The 7,826-nt window shown below is 47.3% G+C and overlaps 1 long non-coding RNA gene across 1 annotated transcript in view; it reads right to left on the bottom strand.

The window, feature by feature from the left end:
• LOC109321923 overlaps window positions 1-4,088 on the bottom strand; it is a 21,250-nt gene extending 17,162 nt beyond the window's left edge. Inside the window, exon 1 of the long non-coding RNA XR_002104222.1 lies at window positions 4,007-4,088. This is a non-coding gene — a long non-coding RNA (uncharacterized LOC109321923). The remainder of the gene's footprint in view (window positions 1-4,006) is intronic.
• Between the last annotated feature and the right edge of the window lie 3,738 nt (window positions 4,089-7,826).

Here is a 7,826-nt window from a genome sequence, read left to right as displayed (position 1 = left end):
TGGTTACCCCTCAACATCACTTCCCCTGCAGGGCTCTCACAAATGTGGCCCTTGATAATCTTTTCAAAGACCTTCCCCAGGGTAGAAGTGAGGCTGACTGGCCTGTAGTTGCCAGGCTCTTCCTTCCTCCCCTTCTTGAAAATAGGGACCGCATTGGCCCTTTTCCAGCCCTCAGGGACTTGGCCCGAGCACCAGGAGTCCTCAAACAGCCATGCCAATGCCTCCGCAATGACACCAGCCAATTCCCTCAGCACCCGCAGATGAAGGTCATCCGGGCCCACTGACTTGGACACATCTAAGCCCTCCAGGTAGTCCTTAACCAGGTCTGAACTAACAGTCGGGGGACTCGCATCATTCCTGGGCCTCTCTACACTATCACCCAAGAGCACCCATTGTCAGCAGACAGGAACACGGAGGCAAAGAACTTGTTGAAGAGTTCTCCCTTCTCTTGCATGTCTGTCACCAACTGCCCTGCCCTGCAATGTTGTATGTTGCATGAAAGTGTGGGCTTTCTCAAGGCACTGTCAAAGCTCATGGTTCCAAACCAGGTTCTCAGGTGTGCCTGAGGCACCACGACAATCAGCAGCAGCAGGGCATAGTGTCTTGGGCACCCTTCAGTGTCCACAAACAGCTAATTGTGGCACAGCTGGATACACTTACCAGGGACCTACCTGGGGGGTGCAGGCCATGTGTTGGGTGGGCCCTGCCTTGGGCCACCTCTCTGGAGAGGGGGAAGGGCAGGGGTACCACCAGGTCCCAGTCAGGCAGGAACCCCTTCCCTCTTTACCCCCTGAGCCCATGTAGAGTGGGCCTGGTGGCATAAGAGAAGTCTGCCTGGCCGGCAGGACAAGAAGGGTAGTGCTGCCAGGAGCTAGACCTGGCCCAGCCTAGGAAAGGGGTGAGGAAAGCAGGTTGCCTGTGGCAAGCATCAAGCAAGCTTCCAGCACCCCAGGAGTGATCAGAAATGGAGGGCTTAGCCAGTGGCCACCTGTGCCAGAGCCTATATGGCCAACTTACCAAGGTCTTTGGGCACTTGTGCACACACAACCCACAATCTGAGTCTGGGCAGTACGTAGTCTCCTGGTATAGTGCATGGTATCTCAGACATGTTGTAACCTCTTACAACCAGTCTCTTTCTCTTGGCTTTGCTGGGCCAGCAGCTACATACAGGGGAGACACGCCAACTGCCAGTGGGGGTACAAATTCAGGGTCACTGCCAGTTTCAGCGGGGGCCTCTGTATGTGCTGGCTCTGGCAGCGACGGATCCAGGACTGGACCCTGCTGCTGGATTGGCTGGTAACCATGGCAAAGGAGCAGCTGGTGGACTCTTGGGCCTGGAGCATAGAGGTTATTGAATGTGAGTGGAAGAAGGTTGCATATGTGTTGGAGAGGGACTGGAAGAGGGGCCAGGAGGACTGTACATTCCATGGTTGGCCCCTGGCTTTCAAGGAGAAGCACATCATCCTTCTTGAAAGGATACTGTTGGCTCAGGAGTGGCAGGCCACTGTAATGACCAGGGCAATGGAAGCCATGAAGAAAGACTGTTGGGTGCCGGACAGCATCCTGGTGGCCTCTTTCATGCTGCCCACTGCCCAGCCCAGCCCAGGCTTCAACTGCCCTTTGGCAGCCCAGTCACCCAGTCACAAACCCTCCACTGGACTTGGGCTGAGGTGCAGCGGTGCCTCCAGAAGCCAGGTCTTCCTGCCATGGCACCCACCCTGGGTCCCTTGCCAGCTGCTGGGCCCACCTCTCTCCGCTACTCACCCAGGCTCTGTGAAACCCCTGAGCAGGAGCTGCCTGCACTGGAGCTAGTGTCACTGGCTCCGCTGGCACTGCCTGCTGTCTGCAGGAGGGAGAGCCAGCCATGTCAACAGAGCAATGGCTTCCGCAAGTGGTGTGGCCAGAGGCCAGGGTGTGGAGCACCTGTCCCTGGTTTCTGCCCCATAGGCACCTCCATCCCCGTCTCCCACCCCAGGAGGGCACACAGAGTAGAATGTACATAGTTTATATGGGGAAGAGGGTGCTTTACTGTGGGTGGGTGGGGTGGTTGGCGTGTGGGTCTGTGTTTGGGGAGGGAAGGTGGGACAGGTTTTGGTGTTCAGGAGGGAGGGTGGGATTGGGTCTGGGCTTGTGGAGGGAAATAAAGTATTTTGCTGAAACTGTTCAGAGTGATCATGGCACTGGGGGTGCCTTGTGGGCCTTGCTTATATGGCTGGCTAACCAGGTGGCCTACAGCAGGGGTGCAGGAGCAGGTGGCCCACCAGCACCTCCAACACTCTGTGCCCTGGTTCCCATTCCCTGGTGTGTGGCTCATCCGGGGCCTTGGTGAGGAGGGCCTGTCACAATTACTGCTGCTGCAGCTCGTGCCCCCACTTCCAGGCATCCTCCACCTGCTTCACCTCTTCTGCCCACACCTCACAGAAGAGCTCCCCCTAGGCCTCACAGGTGTTAAGCAGCATATAGATTGTGGTGATGACTTGGAGGATTTGGGCCCCTGTGACCTCAAGGAGGTCAGTGAGGGTGTGCTAGTGTCCCTTCAGGTGCACTCTACCAGCACTCCCCAGCACACAGGTCCAGCTCAGGAACCTGTTGAACGGTGTCTGGTGGGGATTTGGCTGGCCAGTGTAGGGCCACATGAGTCAGGGGAAGAATGGGTAGGCAGGGTCCCTGATGATGCGGAGGAGCAGGACAGTCACATCACCCAGCTGAAGGTCTGGCACACCTGGTGCAAAGTGCCCATTCTCCACCAGGGCAGATGCAGGGCAGAGTAGTAGAAGATGCAGGCATTGTGGCCTCTACCTGCCAGTACTGATGTTGGTGAAGGCACCCAGGTTGTCCACTACAGCTTACAGCACAACTGAATGAAAGCCCTACCACTTGCAGTGGGAAGTCAACATGGGGCAGGCAGGTGATAGGGATGTGGTTTGTGAACTGAGGGAAGCCCACTGTGTGGAACACCAACACCACCATGGGACCTGCATTGTCCATGTGCACATCACTGGCATCCCTGCTGGGACATAGGTCATGGCCCAAAGGCTGATTGGTGTCAGCATGGGGGCAGGGGGCCTCAGACACAGCAGTGAGCCTAGCCACATGACCACATGGCACAAGAAGGCAGACAGGGCTGAGTCTAACCTGGGTTAGGTGGTAGTCACTGCTATGGTGAAACACGGCAAAGGGAGTAGCAAGCAGAAACTGGGGGCACAGGTTGAAATTTCTGGGGCCTGGGGGTGGAGCAACCATCACACAGTGGGCACAGGTTCTGCAGAAAAGAGTTGTAGAGGGCTGTACCATCATACTAAAGACTGCTTTGGGGCAGAAAAGCAGGTGGCCAGGGAGCACTGCACAGGGCTGCCTTTTAAAGAGTGCCCCTGGCACCTGGGAAGCCTTGGCTAGGACCTCCAGCTCCCCCTAGCTCCTGCAGGGCCAGAGGAGGCCTGGAGCAGGCTACTCCATAAGCAGCAAATCTGATCCCAAATGACTGTATGTGTAGATGCCTACCCAGATCTGGTTTACGGCACAGTAAAGTACTGCTCAGTAAACCCAAATAGCATTGATGGCACATGTAGATGCACCCACAGTGTAGCTTGGTGCTCTTGACAGCTTTAGTGAGTGAGTAGTGTCAGCTCCTGTGCTGCCATCATTAATGGTGTGGTCAGCTGCTAGGTGGCTATTTTTTATACCTTTTCCCTAAAGACAACACATAGGACTACTGATTCCTTTGTCCCTTTGTTACTTAAAATTGCCAATTGCTCAAATCCAAAGCCAGACCTTAAAAAGGGGGAGAAGGCAAAATGCCTTGTTTATTGATTACATGAAGCAGGTACGTAAGCTTGGACACACCAGTCATACAAACAGACATACACAAGCATGTATGCAAACAGACATAAACAGACATACAGACAAAACTGCTCCATTAAGATGTTATAGTTACTACAATGATATCACTGGATGGCCAAATCCAGACTCGTTGAGGGTGATGGGAGCAAGGGAAGAACAGAAACACCTGTGCTCCATGAGGCTGCAGAAAGTCGATTCCCCATCTTGGCTTGTCTGCATCTCACTTTTATAGGGATTTCAAGTCTTTGTTCAACATTGGAGTTTTTCCATGCTCAGTTTTGAATTAGAGGTTGTTTGTTCTGGTTATCTCAGCCTGAGGTTATTCCAGTAAAGTTAGTATCTCCAGTGGTATCTCTGCCTTGAAGCATTGTGTCCTTGAAGTATTGTGTAGTCGGTATCTTTGCCTTGAAGTATTGTGTAGTTCAAAAGCAGGATATGCAAAACTCCTTTTCACTGTCTTCTTTGCACCTGATCACAGATGAGTTCTTCAGCCACCCATTAATTAGCTTAATTAGTTTGCTGTCTGGTAGCTCATACATTGGGACCTTGTTGCTTACACAATCAGTTAAATCTTCTTCTGCTTTCATGCAAATAGTTACCATTCTTTCACCATTCACCCTGTCACATAGACACTCATGTACACAGGGTATGTGAAGTTCATTTACTTATGTTAAGCAGGGAACAAAATGGAGTTTTAGTTGTTCATACAATCATAGAGGTTTATCAATTCAATGCTATTATCATTTAAGCATAATAACTAATATGCAAAAATTCATACTACACCTTCTCTCTTTGCTTTAGTTAGGCTACTGCTGCATAACATACTGGAGAAGTGGTGCCCTTTGAAAAAGGTACAGTAAACATCTGAAACTCCTTAGAGAAAGCTCAGAGATCTTAAGCAGCTGTTTGCTCAAGTTGTACATAACTTCTTATTTGTTCACAGCCCCTCATCTTTTCAGAAAAGGAACATAACCCTGCAAAGAATCATACTGAGCATCAACTCAACTAAATGGAGAGGTATAGAAATTACATTACACTATATTATGGCGCACTAATTAAAGTACAAAAGGATTCAGAACTCATGATAGAGGTGATACCTTTTATTAGACCAACTACATTTTTGCAAAAACCCCCCAAAACTGCAAGTTTTAAAGTATATGTATACCAAGTACATGCATAACACATACATGCATACCTAGAGAGAAAATACCTAACTGAATAATTACAAAATTAAGAGTTTTAAACCAACAATCATCCAAATCAAAGCAGGAAAAACCCCACATTATTAGCTGCATTAATTTGGTTTCTAAATCTAAGTGTAAGTAAATGTCAAGATATATCAGAAATTAATAAGTTCTGAGTAAACCTCTATGCTTTAAACATATACAGTGGTCACCCTAAAAAGTCATCAGTTAACTTAGATAAACTATTACTTTCAGATTTGTCACATTGTCTTTGTATGTCCAGCACTTCTTATCTCAGTACTTATACTCCCTTTTAAGAAATGATAAAAAAGGAAATACTTTATTATTGAGGTAACCGTGTCTAAATACCAAAAGCAATACAGGCATATTTTTAAAGGGCTTTTACTCTCTTTTCAACAGGAAAGTAAGCCCAGGGAAAAAAGCTGAGTAGCATATGTTGTATATATACTTTTTCTCCTGGAACCTTTATCCAAGAGAAGCTAAATATAAAATAGTCTGTAAATGAATGAGTAATATTAGTTCATGGAAAGAATCTAATGCTGGATATCACTTCATTTTCTCATGCACAGAACTCTATATTCAGCTCTATTTTCAGCTCTATATTCAGTGTCTACCCATGAGACACGGGTCAGATTATCACTTGGGCCAGCATTTTGCTTGATCCAGGAATAACGGAAGAGTGTCAAGGAGCCAGTTCCCTCCATTTTCCCTCCCCCCCCACCACACTCCTTAATTCTGACAGCCAGGCCATTGTCACTTACAGTTTCTGACAGGCACCTCTAAATTCTTCCATTGGCCTAATTCATTCTATGTAAGAAAGATGTAGTGAAATGAACTCCCATGATGCTGCTTCCTCCCTATACACCAAAAGGGGAAGAGGGAGGAGAAACAGAAACACAGATATTGGCAATGGTAGTAATGCTTCAACAGAAAATTCCCAACTATCAAGACATGAATGGGAAAAGCTGGCTCAAAAAATTCTAATTTGCTAAGTACTTTTCAGGTTTGTTTTTTAAATTAGACCAGTGGGGGACTGTTTTGCCAAGTCACCCTGCTCTACATATGAAACCTGGAGATACTGGAAATAGTGCCAGTGGCAGCCTCAAAAGTAATTCAAACAACCACGAAGCATGGAAGATATTAAATGTCATGGTTTGATTTCAACAGCCCTCAAAAGTGACTCCTCATTGACCAGCCTTAGCTTGCTTTTATTCATATTTCTGGGAACTTCAGGGTGGTGTTTGCCTCAGTTCCCTATTATAGCTGCTGACCTCCTCATGTGTTAGCTGAGAAAAGCCAGTATTGGTTCACTTTCAGCAGAGTCTGTGTACCTGCTTGGAAATGTTTTACTTCTTTTAACAAGGTGTTGATTAGGTAAAGTGATAAAATACCCTTCCTATACATATTTATCATGACAGATAACAAAAAACACCATGCCCACAAGCATTTAATTACAAACAGCACCATTACCACTTAAGGAACATACACCATTCCAATGGTTGGAACAGGCAAATTCTATTTAATGATACCTTTTCCTTTACTGGCAGCAACAACTCTTTCTTACACTTGAACAATATTTGTTTTATTGCTTGTTAGTTTCATTTATGGGGGTTTATATGGCAATTTTATTGCTCTATGATTAGTTATATTTAATTTTTGTATAATGTGCCAAATTCCTTGGCAGGGACGCACTATAGTGCATTATTGAAAAATACGATTTGTTAAAGATTCAAAGAAGAAAAAAGCCTACACCCAGAATAGTCAAAAGTAAAAAATAATGGACTCATCCCAGCCTAGTAACATAATGGCCAAACTCTTAGGGACAGATGTAACATATAAAGCATATAAACACCTTTGAAGTACTTCAAGGGGCAACCTGGACAGATATACACACCCTTAGAAGCACTAAACCAAAACTAACCCTGAACGAAGCAGGTATTATTTAGAAGCATTTAAAAATGAAGCACTTTGTTACACATGCACACTCTACAGAGCATGACATAGCCTTGGGTTTTCCAATATTCCACAGTGATCCACTCTCCCTTCTTCTACCATAGCCAAAAGGAGGAGGAGGGGGAAGTGGGGTGCTGTATCGCTGAGTGTTGTCCTGTTTAATATGTCTCCACTGCATCTCATGCCCCCCAGAACCAAGAGACCCTACCACTGGGAAACAAGAGCCCCTATGCACCCTGGCAGAACTGGGTTTCCTGCTCTCTAACCCCCAAAATCTTTAGTATGTCTCTTCATTAGGTCCCCTGATTCCAGCAGGGGAGTAAGGGCAAAGGTTCTCCTGGTTTGGGATGGAGGAAGGGACTCTAGATTCCCAGTCCTGGTGGGGGTGACTTTGGGAGAGTGGTCATGGAAAGGATAGGAGAGCACTCACTGGCATCAGCTTTGCTCTCCTCACTTCCCTTATGAAACTGGGGGCTGCTGGGCAAAACTGACAGGCCAATTCCCACTCCCCACCTCCATGGCTGGGGGATGCAAAGCTGCAGGGACCCACAGTCCCTGCCATACCACTTCATGCAACCATGATGATTTTGAAGATCTCTAGTTAAGGGAACAATAGGAGTCTGCCTGTATGTCTGAGGGTGCATCTACACATGCCCCTACAGTATTGTCATTACTGTGCTGTCTTTTAGTACTTCCAAAAGTACTTTTGGAAATACAAAATGATGGCACAGTAACAGCCCATACTGCATCATCCGTATGGAGAATGGTTATTTTTAGCTTCTACATTTCTATAGTGATGTGCTATATTGAGGGAGCACATTGCTACGG

Source organism: Crocodylus porosus, unplaced genomic scaffold (assembly GCF_001723895.1).
Source record: "Crocodylus porosus isolate Cpor-Errol unplaced genomic scaffold, CroPor_comp1, whole genome shotgun sequence".
Lineage (NCBI taxonomy): Eukaryota > Metazoa > Chordata > Crocodylia > Crocodylidae > Crocodylus > Crocodylus porosus.
The sequence above is the reverse complement of the archived record's forward strand: the minus strand, read 5'-3'. Positions and strand labels throughout refer to the sequence as shown.